The sequence below is a fragment of the Spermophilus citellus genome, assembly GCF_964194105.1.
Source record: "Spermophilus citellus genome assembly, chromosome: 16".
Taxonomy (NCBI): Eukaryota; Metazoa; Chordata; class Mammalia; order Rodentia; family Sciuridae; genus Spermophilus; species Spermophilus citellus.
In genome coordinates, this window is record NC_138196.1 from 87190414 (window position 1) to 87211513 (window position 21100).

A 21100-nucleotide genomic window follows, 5' to 3' on the forward strand; every position below is an offset into this window, starting at 1 on the left:
GAGCCTGAACGTAATCCGTGCATTGATCCACTGACAGGGATTAACTGGGTGTAACTTTAGGCAGGTGAAGAGTGGCTGGAGGAGCTGGGGCCCTAGGGGTGTGCCTTTAGGTTTATATTTTGTCCCTGAAAAGGAACGCTCTCTCTATTTCCTAGTACCATGGTCCCTGCTACTTTACCCTACACACCCCTCCACCATGATGTTCTGCCTTGTCTCAGGCACAGAGCAGTGGAGCCAGCTGTCTATGAACAGAGACCTCTGAAACCATGAGACCCAAACAGACTCTTCCTCCTCTAAAATTATTCATGTCTGGTCTTTAGGTCACAGCAATGAAAAAACTAACTAAAAAACCATCGTTCCTAGGACATCAGCACTGAGAAGCATCACAGGGAACACCTGACAGGTTCTGTGAACCAGGGGACAGCAGATTGTCAGTTCCAAAGGAAGGAAAGCCCACAAGGAGCCACACTGCCTCAGCAGAGCACCGCTGAGTGCTGGGAAGAGGGACTGCTGCACGTGCATGGCTGCCCCTGGGACTCTCCCCAGTAAGATCTGTGGGGTGGGTATATCCAAATCAGGACCAGAGCTAAAGCCCTTTGGATAACACAGAGATGGAGCTGCTGCTTCTCTGCAGTACAGATGCTCCTTCACCTGGGCGTTCACTTTGTTCAGTAAGCAGAGATCGGTTCAAAGAACAAAGGCCTCCAAGGAAAGAAAATGCCTGGGACACAGGTCAGTCTCAAGCCTGGAGAACAGATCCCTGTTTGACAGATTCAAGTGATAAAAACAAACCCCAGGGAGCTGAGGCAGCCTGCAGGGAGCCAGAGACCTATAAGCCTAGGGCAGAGGAGTGTCAGAGCCAGAGGTGTGGAAGTTCAACTCACAGAAAGGTCCTGGTGGTTTCATTATCCTCCAGGGCTCAGGAATCTGGCCACCCAAGCTTGTATGGAGAAAGCTGTACTCACAGCTCAGGAAGCGAGGAGGCAGCTGGCTGGAGCCTAGGAGTCCCAGGCCAGCAGGCCGCACAGCAAGAGCCTCTCCACAAGACCAAGAGCATCAACACTGCAGCTCGAGAGAACTGAACGTACATCCATCTCAAAACCTTGGCACACAACTGTGAGCAGGACTGCTGCTCTGCCTCACCAGCTTGGCCAGAAAACGCCTGCCCAGCCTCAGGCTGGGAAGAAGTCCTTACTACAGAGCTGTTACAGAACATCAAAATGCCAACATGGGCACCTGCTCAACAGAGATGGTGCAAAGGGGCAAGCTGGGGGTGGCCCCCGGAAATGCAGATGGTGACACAAAGGCCTGGCCTGGCCGCGCCTACCTGGGTTTTGGTTTTCAGGGAGTATCTCTGAATGCAGAGGTTGGCTGACTGAAAAGCAGCACCACATGAATACAGCAAGTGATATTTCAAGTGTTCAATGGGTAGTTTAGACATTTATCAATGTTTCAAGCGGCAGGTAATATTTCTGATACTCCTACCACTCAGTTGTTGGGTGAATTTAACTGAGTGGCTGTCTTTGTGGAAGCACACATAGGAACAACGTGTTCATGTGTGCAAGCTAATATGTGCACACGCACAAATGTTCACAGAGACCCACACTTGAGTTCATGAAGCCTTATTCTTGAAGGATTAAAATGTTTACTAAACAATAAAGTAGCACAAAATTGGGAATAAACTATAAACAAAAAGGCGAGGTCCGTGGCATCCTGAGATGTCTGCAGGAGGAGGCAGGCCATGGGCCCTGTCCAGCACTGCACACTCAGATAGTGTTCTTCTTTTATATTGATTTGGTGAAGATATATATATATATATATATATATATATATATATATATATATATACACACACACACACACACCCACATACACACACACACACACACACATATATATATATTATTTCTTACATACATGACAACAGTGGAATGCATTATAATCATAATTATTCATTCACAACACCATTTTTCTAACTCTGTATATAAAGTATATTCATGCCAAATCATGCCATTATACATGAGCTCTATTATTATTATTATTATTATTATTATTATTATTATTATTTTGCATTACAATTATTTTTTAAAATATTTATTTTTTTATTTTTTAGGTGTAGACGGACACAACACAATGCCTTTATTTTTATGTGGCGCTGGGGATTGAACCCAGGTCCTGCCCGGGCGAGGTGAGTGCTCTACCGCCAAGCCATAATCCCAGCCCTGCATTACAATTCTTAATACACCTTTATATCACAATTTATCACATCTCTGATTGTATAGAAGGTATGCTGACATCAAATTCACATCTTCATACATGTATTTTGTATAATGATGAGGGTCTCCTTCCACCATCCATGCTCTTCCCCTTCTCCATCCCTTTCCCTCCCACCCCTATTCCCTATCTAGAGGTAATCTTCCTCCCTTGATCTGTAAGTACTCTAAAGAAAGCACAAATTAAAATGTAGGTTTGTGGAACATAGCAATGAGATTTATGGTTTTTAACTAAAAATTGTTTGAACTAAAACTTGTTGTTTAAAAAAAAAACTATTCCTTCTATTCAGCAAAAATGTTCCAGATCATGTGCTCACGGCAGTAAGAAAACAGCAATAAACACCAGCCTCAGCCCTGCTCAGGGCTTCGCAGCCCCCAGTCACTGTTGGCCTCCAGCATTCACCTTTCTTTACTTCTTATCTTATGCACTTAAAGTCACACCTGGCCCAGAGAGAGCTAAGTCTAAACACCTGCAAGAGGTGGCAGCAGCTAGAGGTGACAGGGAGGTCCCTGCGTCCCATTCAGTACAGCACCCCCACAGCATGGGCCAGTCTGCATCCACACCAGCCTCCTCCAGGGTGGAGCATGAAGTGATTGACAGAGCATATCCTCGGGTACCCTCAGGGGCTGTGAGCTGCCAGCCAGAGGTCACCTGGGCTTGTCTCCACCTGCACCAGCGCCAGTCCAATCACTCACAGCAACACCCTCATGTGTCTGCCTGCATCCTGTTAGAGGGTGAGCCCTGTGGGCTGAGAACAGAGCACAGGCTCAGGTCTTCTTTGGGATCATACGTTTCCCTTTTACTACTTTGAAAATGGCAAAGGAGCTAATCCTACCCACTGAAATACAGAAAAAAAAATTTTACTTTGAAATTATTTGTCCAGAAAAATGTATAAATTTTATGCAAATTCATGATGAAAATAAAATCTCCACAGATGAAAACTCAACATGGATTTAGATAAAAATCCTGTGGCAGCAGAATAATGACCCCAAGGACATCTGCACCCTAATCCCCAGAGCTGTGGATTCAACTTCATGTGGAGGAGACTCTGCAGCCATGACTGAGGCTCCTGAGGTGGGCAATGGCCCTGGACAGCTGGTAGACCCAGTCTAGGGGGTCCTTAAAGGCAGATGAGTGACAGAAAGCCCTCCAGGCTGCTGGCTCTGCAGATGGGGAGAGGACATAGCCAGGATCTGGGGAAGAAGGAAAAGACACATGGCTGACCTGCCCAAAGGCTCCAGGAGGAGCTGAGCCCTTTACACACCTGGATCTCAGCCCCAGGAGACCGGTGTCAACGTTCTGACCTGCACAACCATGAGGCATGCTCTTGGACCTTGGAGGATAAGACACTGTGGTCATGAGCTCTCCACTGCACAGGCACAGAGGAGCTTGCTTAGCTCTGCTCTGCCCCTCCCCAAGAAGTCTGGGAAGGGCTTGGCAACATCACGGCTTCCCGACCTGCTCCCCAGGCTCTTGTGCCAGCCTCACACAAACCCAGTAGACTTGCTGTCAGCACAGGAGGGTGCCACAATGCAGCCCTGTTGCTGGGATATGTGGCCTCTCCCAAGGTGCTGATTGGGCTCCCCACATGGCCACGTAGCTTCAAGTCCACACTACAAAGCAGCAACATGAATGTTTGCCCCAAAACAAACAACAGAAGGAAGTACAATAAAAGTGCACTATGAACTGATGAATGCTCCCGGGTCCAGTGATGCCCGTGCCAGGAACGTGACAGAAGCATCTCTCAGTGGAGGGTGTGACAACTAGACAACCAATCTGCAGCAGAAGTAAGGAGAGTCCTACATCTATTCAGAGTAAATACAGGACTGAAGACAGAAATGCAAAAAATGTATAAAAATGGGCGGTTTGTGTTTGGGGCTCTTTTCCGGATATGACTATTCAGAATTAATTCTTATATATAAAACATGATAAAGCTGAACTCAAATGTCAATCTGAGAAACAAAAAATCCCAGTAATACTGAAATGAGTAAACTGCAATTCATGAACTGGAAAAGGAGGGAAAGAAGGAAGAGAACTTCAGCACAGAAAACGAAGTGAAATAAACCAAGATCATCCATCAGTGGCAATCTCTGAACATTTTTTGTCCATTTTGTTTGTGCTCACTTTTCCATGAGACTCAGTTTTTAAACAGAGAAAATCATAAATGATTTAAAAGAATCTACAATTATAGTTTTAATAATTCTATAATAATTAGCTTAAAAGAAGGTACTTCTATAAATAATTTTTATGCTTTATTTTTAAATGCAAATTTGCTTCCTAACTTGCTGAAGTACAGGAGCTGGAATTGACCACAAAAGTGAAGATCCTCATCTCCCAATAGCTAGAAGCCCCTAAGAACTAAAAGGACTCTGGAGTCACCAGCAAAGCTGCCTCTCACATTACAGGTAGTAGAAGAAGAGGAGTGGGACACATCTGCCCCCACACTGAAGAACCTCAATCAAAACCCAGGTTTCCAACCAACACACACATATTGGCTATTTTTACACGTTCTGCCCCTACCTTCTCATGAAACATCAGAGACCAGGTTCTCTGCAGGTGTGACAGGTGACATCCTGCTCTTAAGGTCCTACCGGTAAGGGGGGGGGGCGGGGATAAGGCATTATGGACTCTTCCTATCTTAGACAAACAGAAACTAAAGCCAAATAGGACATGGGCTTAATAAAGACAAAAAGTTACGTTTGTCAAAGTCAAGCACATTTGAAGAAATCAGACAGCATTCCAAAACCTAAGTAAAATCCAAAGATTCTTTACCACATGGAAAGGAACGATGCTGTTTTGATACACACCTTTCTTGGAATGTGAATCTATTCTATTTAGACATTTACGATAATAAATGGTTCCTATTTAATTTTTATTCCTACTTAGTCCTCATCTCTGAGCAACACAGGTCTATTCGAGGTTGCCTTAAGAATGAGAAATTTTCTTTTACAAAATTAATTAGATTTTTACATTCAGAATGATTGAGGCTGAACCTGGAACTAATGTTAAGAATGCTTTCTGTGAATTCACAATAGCCAAATTATGGAATCAGCCCAGATGTCCATCAATAGATAAATGGATTAGGAAAATGTGGTATATATACACAATGGGGTTTTACTCAGCCATAAAGAAAGTAGGGAGACAAAAGTCCTAAAACTAACAAGAACCCCAGTAAAGACAGTCAGAGAGAGAGCTCAGGCCCCACCCAAGTAAAGACAATTAGAGCGGGAACTCAGGTCCCACCCCGGGCATCTACACAGACATCAACAACAGAGAGAAGTCCCAGAACAAATAAGTTAATTACACACAAAAGAACAAACACACACACAAAAAGAGGTGGAGGAATCCACCTCAATTGATGAGCAAGTCCAAGGGCTCTGAAAACATGAAAAAACAGGCAAACAAATCTCCCCGCAAAATCCACAAATCCACAACAAAGGATCCCACAAAGGTAGTAAAGTGGATAAAAACCTGGAGAAAGATTATAAAGAACTGATTATTAAAATGTTCAATGTACTAAAAGAAGATCTAAGGAAGAAATTAAGAGAGCAATTACAGAAGATGAAAGACCACTTTAATAAAGAAACAGCAACAATGACAAGAAACCAAGCAGAACTCCTAGAAATGAAAGGCACAATCAAATTAAAAACTCACTTGAAGGCATCACTCACAGTTAGATGGTGTAGAAAACAGAACCTCACCCTTGAAAATAGAACTTCACACATTAAAGACGGGCTATGGGATCTTGAGTGCAAAGAAGGCAATAAAGGGAAAAAATTTTAGAACACGACGACCAGAATCTATAAGAACTCTGGAACAACTTTAAAAGACCAAACCTGAGAATTGTTGATATAAAAAAGAACATAGAGACACCAACAAAAGATAAAGAACATTTTCAATGAGATAGTTATAGAAAACTGTTGCCATATCAGAAATGAGATAGACATCCACGTACAGGATGCTTAAAGGACCCCAAATAGACTCACTCAATGAGAAGCTCACTAGGACATATCATAATCAAAACATCTGACATAGAAAATAAGGAAAGATTATTAAAAGCCATAAGAGAGAAACAGCAAGTCACAAATTTGAAGCAAACCAAAAAGCCTCATCTCAGACCCTAAAATCAAGGAGCTCCTTGAATGGGAAATTCAAAGCCCTAAAAGAAAACAACTATCAGCTGAGGATACTATACCCAGCAAAACACAATTTCAAATTTGAGAGGAAAATAAAACTTTTCAACAATAAGATTAAATTAATATTTTCATGAGTACCCAGCCAGCACCTCAAAGAATATTCAAAGATAAACTGCATGCATAGGAACTAAATAACAATTCCAAAAGCTCACAAACAGAGGAAGTTCAATAGAAGAATAATCCATTAAATAAGAATTAAAACAAGGTAAAATATAGCAAAATATCAAAATGGCAGGAAACCACAAACACGGATCCACATATATGCTGAATGTTAATGGTCTCAACTCCCCAATTAAAAACACAGATTAGCAGGATGGATCAAAAAAACAAGATCCAATTATATGCTGGTTTCAAGAGATTCATCTTATAGGCAAAGACATCCACCAGCTGAAGGTAAAAAGATGGCAAAAAAATATTCTAAGCATATGGTCTATTAAAACAAGCAGGAATTGCTATCTCATATCTGACAAAGCAGAGTTCAAGCAAAAATTAATCAGAAGAGACAAAGAAGGCCATTACATACTAGTAAAGGGAGCAATCCAACAAGAAGATGTAATAATAGTAAACATTTATGCCAACAATGTCAATGCATCCAATTACATGGAACAAATACTCCATGATATTAAATACCATGTAGACACCAACACAATAAACTGGATGATTTCAACACAGTCTTATCACCAATAGAGAGGTCATCAAAACATAAAATCAATGAAAATAATTTCAACCTAAACAACACTACAAATTAAATGTACCTAATGAACATCTACAGAATATTGTGTCCCAAAAGAGCTAAATTTACAGTTGCACATGGAAGTTTTTCCAAAATAGATCATATTCCAGACCAAAAAGCAAATCTTGGATCATTTGCCTAAAAGCAAAATTTAGCATATACAAAAAAATTGATATAATTTCAAATATCCTATCAGATCATAATAGACTAAAGCTAGAAATCAACAGTAGAAAAAATAATTTAAGCCATATAAACACATGGATATGGAACAAGGTTCTCATAAATGGAAGAATGGATCAAAGAATAAATGAAAATAGAAATAAAGAAATTCTTAGAAATTAACAAGAACAAAAATACAACATAAAAATCTCTGGGACAGTATGAAAGCAATTCTAAGAGGAAATTTTATAGCACTGAGTGCCCAATTAAAAAATTAGAGAAATCCCAAATAAATAAGCTTATGTTCCACCTCAAGGCCTTAGGAAAAAAGACTAACAAACTAACAGCAAAACAAATAGAAGACAGGAAATAATTAAGATCAGAGCTAAAATCAGTGAAATTGAGAATAAGAAACCAATATACAGGATCATTTCAGGAAAAATTGGTTTTTGAAAAGATAAATAAGATTGACAAACCTTAGTCAAACTAACCAAAAGAAAGGGTGTGAAGACCTAAACCAACAAGATCAGAGATGAAAAAGAAAAAGAAGACCCTTCTGAAATCCAGAGGATCATCAGAAACTATTATGAAAATCTATACTCAAATAAACTGGAAAGTCTGGAAGATATCAACAAATTTCTAGATCATATGACTTGCCCAGATTGAATCAGGAAGATTTAGAAAAGCTAAATAGACCAATATCAAGTAATGAAATTGAAACAGCAATTAAAAGCCTTCTAAAAAAGACAATCCCAGAAACTGGGTGGATTCTCAGCTAAGTTCTACCAGAACTTTACAGAAACACTAACACCAGTCTTTCCACAGAATTAAAAGGAGGTAACACTCCCCAATACTTCTTGTGAATCCAGTCTCACCCTGAGACCAAGACCAGACAAAGGTGCACTAAGGCTCTGTCCACCTCATGGAGAAGAAGCTTTTCAGTTTGAGTCCATCCCATTTGTTGATTCTTGGTTTTATTTCTTGCACTTTAGGAGTCTCGTTAAGGAAGTCAGGGCCTAATCCCACATGATGGAGATTTGGTCCTACTTTTCATTCTATCAGGTGCAGGGTCTCTGGTCAAATTCCTAGGTCCTTGATCCACTTTGAGTTGAGTTTTGTGCAGGGTGAGAGATAGAGGTTTAATTTCATTTTGCTGCATATGGATTTCCAGTTTTCCCAGCACCATTTGTTGAAGAGGTCATCTTTTCCCCAATGTATTTTTTGGCACCTTTGTCTAGCATGAGATAACTGTATTTATGTGGGTTTGTCTCTGTGTCTTCTATTCTGTACCTTTGAGAGAACTCACATTTTGGGAGCAAATTTTTGCCACATGCACATCAGATAGAGCACTAATCTCTAGGATATATAAAGAATTCAAAAAACTTAACACCAAAAAAAAAAAAAAACCCACAAACAACCCAATCAATAAATGGGCTAATAAACTGAAGAGACACTTCTCAGAAGGTGATATACAATCAATCAACAAATACATGGAAAAATGTTCATCATCTCTAACAATTAGAGAAATGCAAATCAAAACTACTCTAAGATTTCATCTCACTCCAGTCAGAATGGCAGCTATTAAGAAAACAAGCAACAATAAGTGCTGGCAAGGATATGGGGGAAAAGGTACACTCATACACTGCTGGTGGGACTGCAAATTGGTGCAACCAAAACAGAAAGCAGTATGGAGATTCCTTAGAAAACCTGGAATGGACCCCCCATTTGACCCAGCTATCTGACTCCTCAGTCTATACCCAAAGGACTTAAAAATAGCATTTGACGATGATGCAACCACATCAATGTTTACAGCAGCACAATTCACAATAGCTAAACTGTGGATGCCCTTCAATAGATGAATGGATAAAGAAACTGTGGTACAATACACAATGGAATATTATTCAGCCTTAAAAGAATGTAATATTATGGCATTTGCAGGTAAATGAATGGAGTTGGAGAATTTCATGCTAAGCAAAATAAGCCAATCCCCAAAAAACAGGGGCTGAATGTTTTCTCTGATAAGTAGATGCTGATCTATAATGGGGGAGGGGATGTGGGATGAGTGGAAGAACTTGGACGGGGCAAAGGAGCAGGGAAGGTGGCAAGGGGGTAGAAAAGATGGTGGGATAAGATGGACATCATTACCTTGGGTACTTGTATGATTACATGAATGGTATGACTCTAATTCATGTACAACCAGAAAAGTGAAAAATTCTGCTCCATTTGTGTACAATGAATTGAAGATCTTTCTATGCTCATGTATAACTGATTAGAACTAATTTTTAAAAATGCAGCAAGGAAAAAAATTACAGCAAGAGCCCTGATGAACATGGATGCAAAAATTCTTAATAAAATATTAGCAAATGGCATTAAAAAACTTATTAAAAAGATAATACACCACGATCAAGATGGTTTCACTCCAGAGATGCAAGTGGGTTCAACATACACAAATCAACAAGTATAATGCATCACTTAAAACAGAATTAAGGACAAAAATCACATGATCATCTCAACAGATCTGCATCTGTTGAGGTCTTTGATAAAAATCCAATACCCATTCATGTTAAAAACACTGGAGAAGCAAGGTATCAAAGGAACTTACTTCAACATCTTTAAGGCCATTAATGACAAACCCAAAGCTAATATTATACTAAATGGAGAAAAAGAAGAGTGTTTCCTCTAAATTCAGGAATAAGACAAGGCTGTCCACTCTCATCCCTCCTATTCAATATATTTTTCAAAACATTAGTCAGAGTGACCAGGCTAGAAAAAGCAATAAAAGGGATACAAATAGGAAAAAAAGAAGTCAAACTATCTTTTTTGACAATATGGTCCCATATCTAGAAGACCCAAAAAACTCCACAAGAAGACTTTTAAAGCTTAAAAATGAGTTTAGCAAAGTAGTAGGATACAAGACCAACACCCACAAATCAATAGCTTTCCTATAATCCAACAGTGATTTAGCCTAAGAAGAAATCAGGAAAAACATCCCATTTACAATAACCACAAAAAATTAAATTCTTAGGAAATAATCTATCCAAAGAGGTAAAAGAGCTCACCAACGAAAATTATAGAACAATGCAGATAGAAATAGAAAAAGATCTTAGAAATGGAAAGATATTACATCTTCTTGGATAGGCAAAATCAGTATTGTCAAAATGGCCATACTAGAAAAAGAAACATATATATTCAATGCAATTCCCATCAAAATACCAATGACATGCTTCACAGAATTAGAAAAAAAAAACCCACAATTTTTCTATTCATTTGGAAAAATTAGAGACCCAGAATAGCCAAAGCAATACTAAGAAAGAAAAGCAAACAGAAAGTATCACAATTCCTCATCTGAAATTATACTACAGAGCTATATAACAAAAACAACATGGTATTGGCATCAAAATAGACAACCAATGGAACAGAACAGAAGACACAGACAAATCCACAAACCCATAGCCATCTGATATTTGACAAAGGTGCCAAAAATATATCTTGGAGGAAAAAACAGCCTTTTCAACAAATGGTGCTGGGAAAATTGGATAGCTATATGTATAAAAATTAAATTAGACCCTTATCTTTTACCCTGCACAAAACTCAAACTGAATTGGATCAAAGACTTAGGAATTAGAGTAGATACTTTATAACTGCTAGAAAAAAAGGTAGGGTAAACACTCCATCATATAGGTGCTGGGACAACTTCGTTAACAAGACCCCCAAAGTTCAATAAATAAAAGCAAAAAACAATAAGTGGAATGCCATCAAATCAGAAAAGCTTCAGCACAGCAAAGGAAATGATTAAGAGATTGAAGAGAGAGCTTACAGAATGGGAGAAAATCTTGGCTGGCTATTCCTCTGATAGAGGATTAATATCCAGAATACATAAAGAATTCAAAAAACTAAACACCAAAAAATAATAATAACCCAATCAATAAACGGGCAAAAGAACTCAGCAAAAATTTCTCAAAAGAAGAAACACAAATGGCCAACAAATATTTGGGAAAAAATGTTCAACATCTGTAGCAACCAGGGAAATGCAAATCAAAACTACACTAAGATTGCATCTCACTCCAGTCAAACGGCAATTATCAAGAATATGAACAACAATAAATGCTGGTGAGATTGTGGGGAAAGGTCTACTTAACCACTGGTGGTGGGACTGCAGATTACCATGACCTCTCTGGAAAGCAGTATGGATATTCCTCAGAAAACTAGGGATGGAACCACCACATGACCCAGCTATCCCAGTCGTTGGTATTTCACCAAAAGATCTAAAATTGACATACTATAGTGATAGTTATCTCAATATTTACAGCAGAACAATTCAAAAAAGCTAAATGATGAAATCAACCCAGGTGCCACTAGTAGATGAATGCATTAAAAAATTGTGAGATACACACACACACACACACACACATATAAATATATTCATAATATTTGCGTATTATAAATGTTTACAAATGTGTGTGTGTGTGTTTGTGTAAAATGGAGTTTTACTCAGTCACAAAAAATGAATGAAATCATGGTACTTGCCAGTAACTGGATGGAAATGGAGAATACCCTGCTAAGTAAAATTAGCCAAACTCAGAAACTCAAAGGTTGAATGTTTTCTGTCATACGCAGAAGCTGGAGTAAAACAAAGCAAAGGGAGAGGGAAAGACAGGATAGCATAAAGATCCAATCAAATACAAATTAATAGATAAGCAAAAGGAAATCTAGCAGCTTAGAGGAAGGGAGGGAGGACAGGAAAGGAAAGTGGGGGATCACAAACAGAGATGCATTTCCATGCATGTAGGAGCTGGTCAGGATGAACCCATTACTATGTTCAACTATAAAGTTCTGATTAAAAATAAACAAATTTAAAAATAAGGAATGAAAGGAAGATAAGCAGAGGAAGCAGCACAGGGAGGAAGGATGGCAGGGAAAAGATCCCACGCACGAATGATTCTGTCAAAAGGAACCCAACTACTATGTATAACTCTAATGCACTAAAAAAACGAAATAGTTAATCCCTTCTGTGATTTCTCTTACTTTAATGAGACTATATCAAAATGCAGTCTGTCCTGCTTATCCAGGCACAACAGAAATGGTAATTCCATGGGAGGGCTGCAGCCACGGTAGTGGAGGGCAGGTTATGCAGGCAGCCACAGTGTACCTTACACCAAAGGCACACTCACCATGGGATAAGTCACTTCATTGCTACCCCCCAACATCCAAATGTGTAATCAATTCAAATGAATCTGCATGCAAACCTGCCACCACTGTGGCCCATGAGTCCCCATGAAGAATCCTCACACCGTACCAAGTTCTGTCCAAGATCATACTCTCTCCTTGCCATTCTTATTTATATTCCAAGAGGCAGCTAAGCATTAGAGGTTAGGTCAGAAAGACAAAACAAGAATTCTCAACCTTGCCTCTTTATCATTTTGGTCCAGATAACTCCTTGTTTTGGGGCATCCTGGGCACCACAGGCTGTCCGCAGCAACCCTGACCCCTATTCCAGACCAGCAGGAGCTTGCTACTGTCCAAAATGACTCCAGGTTTGACTGGGTGTCCCCAGGGGCAAAACCACTCTTATCAGGAATCAAGGTATCAGAGGAACTAGAGCTAGAGCCTACGGAAAACAGGGAAAAAGTCTTTCCCCAATTCCAAAACACATTCTCCTGGTGAGACAGAAAAACAAACTGGATCTTTCCATGAAAAACTGTAGACAGATTGGAGGGAGGTAGGGAAATGAGGATATCCGTTATCTTCTCTCTCCCTTCTTAAATCCCCACACTAGAGAGATTTATTTAAAAAGAAAAGAAAAGAAAAGAAAGTCAATCCCAAACATAGCTGGAAAGCAAGAACACACAATCCTAAAACCAAGTCAGTGAGGTCACCAACAGCTGAAGAGGGTGAGGTCACAGCAGTCACAGGGTTCCTGAGCCCCAGAGCAGGCAGGGAGAAGGCCAGGTAGACTCCACCAACAAACCTCAGGACAGTTTCCAAGCAGCCTCACTACCTCCAAGAATGTTTATGGACATACACGAAGAAAATCCCAGGGAAATCTAAATGAATTCCTAATGCTGTACTGGAAAAGAACAGTCTGTTCAATGCCTTTAGCTGTAACCTTCAAAAGAACAAAAATGAAGAGCAAATTAAAACCAAAATGAGCAGAAGAAAGAAAATAACAAAGACCAGAGGAGACATCAGTGAAGCACAGAATATAAAAATAACAATGAAAACCAGTGAAACCAGAATCTGGCTCTTTGAGGGAAAAAGAATCAGTAAAACTAATAAACCTCAGACTGATGAAGAAAGGAAATTAGCAACATGCAGAACAAGAGAGGCGACATCATTACAGACTCCACAAACTAAAAACAACTTCACACCAATTGAGTCCAAAGCTTATGGTTCTCTATGGGGACGGATGAGCTTGCAGGGGACACTTGGCTCTGTATACAGGTGCATGTGGCCTTCACCCTGCAGGCATCCAGTTGTGGGGGCCAGGGACCCTGCTGCACAGCCTGCCAGGCCAGGAAGAGCCCCATGGCCTCCCTCGATGGGAATGGCAGCAGTGTTTGTACATCCCCCAGAGTACCACCCTCCACAGCCACAGTCCAACAAAGTGCCTTATTCCAACCAGGACAAAGCTGCAGGCTGTGGCAGTCTCAGTTCCAGGGCCCATTCAACAGCACTGGAGCTGTGGAGGGATCCTCTGCAGGAAACCCTGTGAGGCCTTTGGGGTCAGGAGCAGCAGCAGCAGCTCCTCCCTGCAGTGGGGGGCTGGGAGTTGTCCTCAAAGCCTGTTCCCACAGGATGGGGATATGCCCTATACCAGGACTGAGCTGGCACATATATATTCCTCTGCATCAGGAGTACATGACTCCAGGAAGCATGAGGACCACAGGGTAGCATCTCTCAAGCTCCTGGTCCTCACGTGTTTACAGCTGCTGCCCCGGTGTCAGGGCACCCAAGGCGGAATTCCCAGAAGGGGCCAGTTGTCAGGGGAGTTGAAGGGACTCCAGTGAATCTAGCTGGGACTGAGTTGGATCCACAGGCAAACAGGAAGTAAGTGTGAGCCACCCACACTGTGGAGTGCCAGGACTTTCTGCTACTGAAGAGGGCATGTCTAGAGCTACTTACCAACAGTACTACATCTGTGGGAAAGGCTGGTGGAAGACACAGGTACAGCCACCAGCCCATCATCCACCTCCAGCATAAGGCAGAGACCCAACCAGCAGGGCTGCAGCCAGGGGAGATGGGCAGATGGTGCTGAGGCGAGGGTGGGCACCGAACACCAGAGCTCCATCAGCCACCCATAATTCTCTTGGCTGTGTCACCTGTCTCCTCACATATGAAAAGTGAACCAGCATGTGGCAGACCTGCTAAGGTAGCACAGGCTGCATCTGCATCCCTGCTTAGTGTATGGCTGCAGAGTGAAGTGGGCTGCAGGGGAGGAACAGAGTCCATGTGCTAGATGGGTGCTAGCAGCCAGGGAACACCCATCTTGGCACAAAAACAAGTCACTGGACAACCTGAGAGCAAGAGAATGGGGAGGGTGGATGAGCAGACTGCAGTGGACTCCAGCATGTCTCTGCTGTGGCCACCCCACACTTCTGAACCACCTCCCTACACGTGACAGCTCCCTGTGTAGCCAGTGACCCTACCCAGAACATAAAACAGTCTGAACAAGACAAAAGATTTTTCCAACACCCCTGACAGTTAGAACAGGAACAGTCCCCTACTCTCCCCACCCCAACCCCCACATCCTGCCACCCAATAGCCCTGCATAGCAGCAAGCACGAAGGAGGGCCCTGCCACCATCACAGGCCTTCTGTCCTGTTGGGCCTGCCCTGCAGGGGCTGAGGGGTGGGAATGCTTCACCCGGGCCTGTCAGAAGGCTAACACAGTGCCCTCTATCCTTTTTAACAGATGAGCTTAAATGACCCAGAGTTCCAATCAAGAATCCAAATTCCTTGAACAAATATGTAACTGCCCCTTGCCAGATGCAGGGTATTTACTGAAGAGCTTGCTTGTCTCTGCTGAATCAAAGAGAAAACAGATAGTAAGAGGAGGAAAAAAAAAAAAAAACTGTCTTATATCCCCTCCCCTCCAAAACCCTTCACAAACTCCTGAGGTCCCAGCAAAAGAGCAGCATTTCCTGCCCAAGTGACCTTGTGCAACAGCAGGAGATCAACACTATCTTCTGAGCCTATCAAATCATTAAGAAAGTTCTAGAACCCTGTACAAGAGCTTCAAGCTGCCATTGAGTGAGACAAAAGAAAAGAGACTGGAGAAAGATCACAGGCAGCCGCGGCTACAAGCATCCCTGTGAAATTTGGACAATTTTTATCAGATCTTTTCTGAAGTAAGAAATAACAACATATTTTGCATAATACCCACTTCCTTTCCACAAGACAAATGAAACACCTCTTTCTAGGAAGCAAAAACAAAACACTGGCACCAGGAGGGGTAAATGCCATAACCTTGCTCTCAAACACTTGTCGCAGCTCTGTGCTCTCAGGAGCACCCAGGACTTGGGTACGCTCAGATGAGCGGGGCCTGCTGGTACTGGAGCCCCTGTGTTCCCGGGAGGGCCTCAGGATTTGGATGCTTCCATGGTGGTATCAGGGAAGAGAACGGGAAAGGTCTGCACAGTGAAGCTTATATCCTACTCACCATATCTCACCAGGTCTCAGCTCTGTGGGTGCAGATTTTCCCCCCTGCACCTAACAGTGGAGCCACAGCATCCAGATTCCACGAGACAGCTTTGAAATCACATCAACAGCCAGCCCGCCATTAGGAAAGCTCAGCTGTGAGGCTGGGCACTTAGCTCAGTCACATCCTCATGCCTGGGTGGGCTCCGCTGGGCACACTCAACAGCCAGCCAACACCTCAGGTGGACCTCGATCACCATGATGCCTTCATTGCTTCTCAGCTACATATAAAAACAGACGCTGCATTTCCAAGTTTACACCCGCCTCTATCTGACTGGAAAAGTATCTGCCTACAGCCCTGGATGGCCTTCATGCATGCGTGGCCTGCTCATTAGAGCAGTTGCCTCCTCACATCGACGTTCAGCCCACTGACCCCTCTCCAGCCACCCATGGGCCCTCTGGCGGCTGAACTGTGGGCATTGTCCCAGTACCCCCACCTGGGGCAGAGAGCCCCATCACATGAGGAAATGCTTGAGCATGAGCACCCCAAAGAACAAATACAGGGAGCAAGAGCAGCTGGATCACACAGTACCTGAGCCGTCCCCATCGTGCTGGGCTGGGTGCAGCAGAGGGAGTCACCGTTGGAATGGGATGTGCAGTGCTACGGCTGAGCCTCGGGTGGCAGGAAAGCCTATGATGAGGATGGATAGAAATGGGGAAAATGTGATAAAAAGGGTCAATAACCTCCCCCATGGAGAAAAAACATGGATTGTACAAAGAACACATGAGACTAAGCAATAGTTAGATCACCTGAGAACAGCAATATAGCAAGAACTAGACAGGCACAGAGAACCCCGCATAAAAGTAACATCAAGTATTTTTAAGTACAACCTCAGAATTGTGCACTAAGTGCTTATAATATGCATATTATGAAAAGTACTATCTCAATTTTAAAGCGGGGTTTGACACAATGATAAACAGGGTTAGCAACTCCAAAATATTAAATCAGAGAGAAACAGTGAAACCATACTTTAAATCAGGAGTTATAATTCCTTACACAACCAGATGATGAAACAATGTTTGTGTGCGTAGGCTGGCTCAGCAAAGAAACAGGCCAACTCTGAAAAACAGGAGCCAAGGAATAATGGCTGATTATTTTCTTTCCAGGAAAAAGTTGTGGGGAATAGAGTTATAGACCTAGAGTACACTGAGGGTAGTACCAATTTCAAGAGGTGCTAATGCATATCTTTCAATAATTATCAAATTCTCTGCTTAGATTTTCATTTAAGGCTAATATATGAAATTATTATTTCTCCAAAACCTGATTAGATAAAATAGGAACACTGGTTTCATGAGGAGATCAGCATGTTGACAACAGCATACTAGAGACACACTGCCCCTGTTCCAAGTTCAGCTCCTATGATCACAAACACTCTCCCACACAGACTTCATGTGGCCCTGAAAAACCACTACCACCCTGTACCAATTTTTACAGAAGTTCATGAGTGCTGGGTAGTATACTGTAGCGTGTAATGTCTTATGAAAGTTGTGTTCTGTCACCAAATTCTTTGAACAAGCATCAGTTGGATGTCAGGTTGCTGAATGCTGAGGAGTTACTTTCAAATGTGCAACCACATTTGAAAGAATGCTAGCTTTTTATCTTAGCAAGCACATTTGTGAAGTAATCATCATAACGTGATATACAAAGTAAGAGTCCACCACTTGCTTCTTATAACCAGTCAGCCAGTCTGCTGTAGTCTCCCATCTAAATCACAGACTCAAATCCAATGCAGGTGCCCACAGATAAAGCCGCCTACCCTCCAGATCAGACACTCTGCCCAACCCACTTAGTTCACTTGTTGCGTCCACATTTCTCCCATCAGTGTACACAGAACTACTTAAAGGAATCACCATGGACCCTACCAGTCCTGCACTGTTGGGCCCTGGGATGTTTCCAGTTTCCCCAATTTACTTGGCACAGTGAGGACAGTTTTGCAAGCTCCTCGAGTCTATAAGAATATACTCCTAGAAGCAGAATTATTGAGTCAGAGAATATGCACATTATTAATCTGATCTGCTGCCAAGGTATCTGTCTCAATTTACACTGTCACATACTACCAATCTGTGCTTTTGCCTCTGGTGGACAAAGGAAGCTTCCTATTGCTTTCACAGAGTCTGAGGATCTTTTCGTGCACTGAGCAACTGTATTTCTGAGTAAACCGTGCTTCTTAGTTTTTTCTTTTCGGGGCCCATTTTTCATTACTACCTGGGATCTCTTCATAGATGCCAGAGCTCTCCACCATCCATCAGGTGCAAATGTCTTCAGTTTTCCCCTCATCTGCTAAATGCCTGAAGAGTCCCACAACAATTTAGAAGGGTTTAATGTTTATGTTTAAACCTACCAATGACTTCATTAATAATTTCATAGGTTAAAAAGATCTTCCCAATTCTACAATTTAACAACAGTCACTAGTATGGCAATATGTAAAAACGTGGATGTGTAACCGATGTGATTCTGCAATCTGTATACGGGGTAAAAATGGGAGTTCATAACCCACTTGAATCAAATGTATGAAATATGATATGTCAAGAGCTTTGTAATGTTTTGAACAACCAATAATAAAACCAAATTAATTAATTAATTAATTAAAAAGCACAGGAGCCTGTAGTATGTGTGAGGAAAGGCTAATGAAACACGCTGAGAAGATAAAGCTGAATGCAAAATGCAAAATGCATGGTGTTCAAAAGTATCTTGCAAGAGCTCTGAAACATTCATATACTTTGACTCAGTAAACCTACTTCAGAGACTCCATCCTGAGAAACTTTTAAGCTCAAAGCTATTCAGTAGTCAAATAGTATGAATAACCTAAATTGAAGATTAATTACTAAATTATGTTCCTTTAATAACTGACTATTATTTAACCATTAAAAATGTTTACCAAAAGTCTTTAATACCATTGGGAAAAGATGATGTCAAAATATCTATAGAAAAAATTACTGTACAAAATTCCCCAAAGTTATCTTATAGATGCTTAAAAAATAAAGTGAATTATGTGAAAAAAGAAACTTGCACCAAAAGGTTGATAATGATTATTGAAGGTTGTGTATGAAACTGTGGATGTTCTGATTTCTTGTTTCCAATTTCCACATATCTGAAGCTTTCTACAACAAATAAATATAACTCTAATAAAGAATAAAAAAGAATATCATGCTAATTTTTTAAACTTAATATTTTTAAAATGTTGAGCTATGAAATGAAAATTAATTTTATTTTTTTTCCAATGGATAACCAGTTATCCCAGATTTACTGGAGTCCAGATTTTCCAAACTTGAAAATGCTTCCCATATACAGCATTTGTGTACACACTGATGAGCCTCCTGCAGCACTAGTGTCTCCCAGTACCCAGCAACCTACAATTCAGAGTCTCTTCAAAACTCTTCCCGGGACAACAGTATGAATTTTATTCTTGCATGTTAACTTTATCACCCTTTAATCAACTCCCTTTTTCTGCCTTTATGGTTGCTTCAAATAAGAAAGATTTCTTCTGGGAAGTATTCAGTCAACACACACACACATGTGAACACACATACAGAGACACACATGCACAAATGCAGGCATTCATGTACAAAAACAGGCATGCACAAATACTTACATGTAGACATACAGACACATGCACAAATACCTAAACACAAACACATAGATACACATGAATGAACACATGTACAGAGACACACACAGACACAAATACATGCATGCACACATATCATATACTTGTATGCACACACACACATGGGCACACACATGCTCCCCTCAGTGGACTTCACATGCCTCACCATACCAAGTGCTGTGTGCCTCTTTTCCAAGGATTCCCTCATGGCTTTGTTCCTACAAACCTTATGCATTCCAAGGTATTTTGTGGGGCTTGTCTCTGAGAATGGAACTCATTTCTACATGACTTTAGCACACACAATACACGTAGTGATTTTGCTGATCTTGTGTTAGGAATGATCTGGTTTATCAAGTAGATTTTGTATAGTCTCTTTCTCTTCCACTGAAAATAAGTATTTTGATTTCCAATACCCTACCTCATGTTTTCCCAAAATAATACATGAACTGGAATGATGTGGAGTAACAGTTGTTCTGGCATTTCCCAATTACTGCACGTTTGTTGCAGAGCTCCTCACTGTATGCTCGTGCATGTCAAAGGCACTTCCCACAGAGCCTCTGTCCCCAGAATGATATCAGAAGTGGCTGCTGTTCTGCTTCAAGGTCTGCAGTACCCACCGACATAACCGTGGGTGTCTGTTCCACCCTGACATGCTCCCTGCACACACTGCCGCAACAGGGACACTACTGTCAAAATGATATTGCACCGATGGAGCAAACCCACAGGCTCATATTTCACATCTGCCTGGATTCAGTTTGCTCATATTTCATTAGGAAATTGATATCTAAATTCTTAAGATGAGCCTTTTTCTGCTATTTTTACCAAGTCTGGGAATCAATCATTAAAAGAGAGTGATGTTCATCCATTCTGGGATGGTTTGGATTAACATAAAACTATCAGCTCCTGCCTTTAAAATATCTGGCCAGTGCCTTTTGTCAAGACAGATCTATGATCACTTTTATCCACAGTTACTGGTCCATTCAAGTTTTCCACCTTCAGTTTTAAATCAGCTTGTATCGTTTATATTCATCAAGAAAACCCATCATTTCATCTTGATTTTCAAATATCTTGCAAAAACTCCAACAGATTATTTAAGGTTTTGATAGAATTCTTCTAATTCTTATTCCCTGGGGTTCCTGCAGTCTGAAGGCATTTGCCTGAATATTGGGCATCTGTGTACACCGAAGAACTGAGACAAGTGATTCTAGTTTCCCAGGAACCACATTAGAGGTCCTTGTTTCACAGGAGCACCTACATTTTGAGAAAAAGAGATTCCCTGATATAGGTATAAGCACACAGACAGGCTTTCGGAAGCACTACTACCCTGCATCGACACATTCAGGATGGGAGCTGCCACAGCTGTATTAGTATGTTACTAGTGGGCCTTCAATTCAGTTTTCCCTGAACTCCAAAACTGAACATCATAATTTTAAT

The 21100-nt window shown here is 41.3% G+C and overlaps 1 protein-coding gene across 2 annotated transcripts in view; it reads right to left on the minus strand.

Annotated features, from left to right (window-relative positions):
* Positions 1 to 21100, minus strand: part of DLGAP2 (DLG associated protein 2) — a 692077-nt gene that overhangs the window by 598516 nt on the left and 72461 nt on the right. The window contains exon 2 of one of the 2 annotated variants that reach the window (XR_014019175.1): positions 16591 to 16689. The exons of the other annotated variant lie outside the window; for it this stretch is intronic. The gene's annotated coding sequence lies outside the window, so the exon portion shown is untranslated. The remainder of the gene's footprint in view (positions 1 to 16590; positions 16690 to 21100) is intronic. 2 annotated transcript variants of the gene reach the window in all.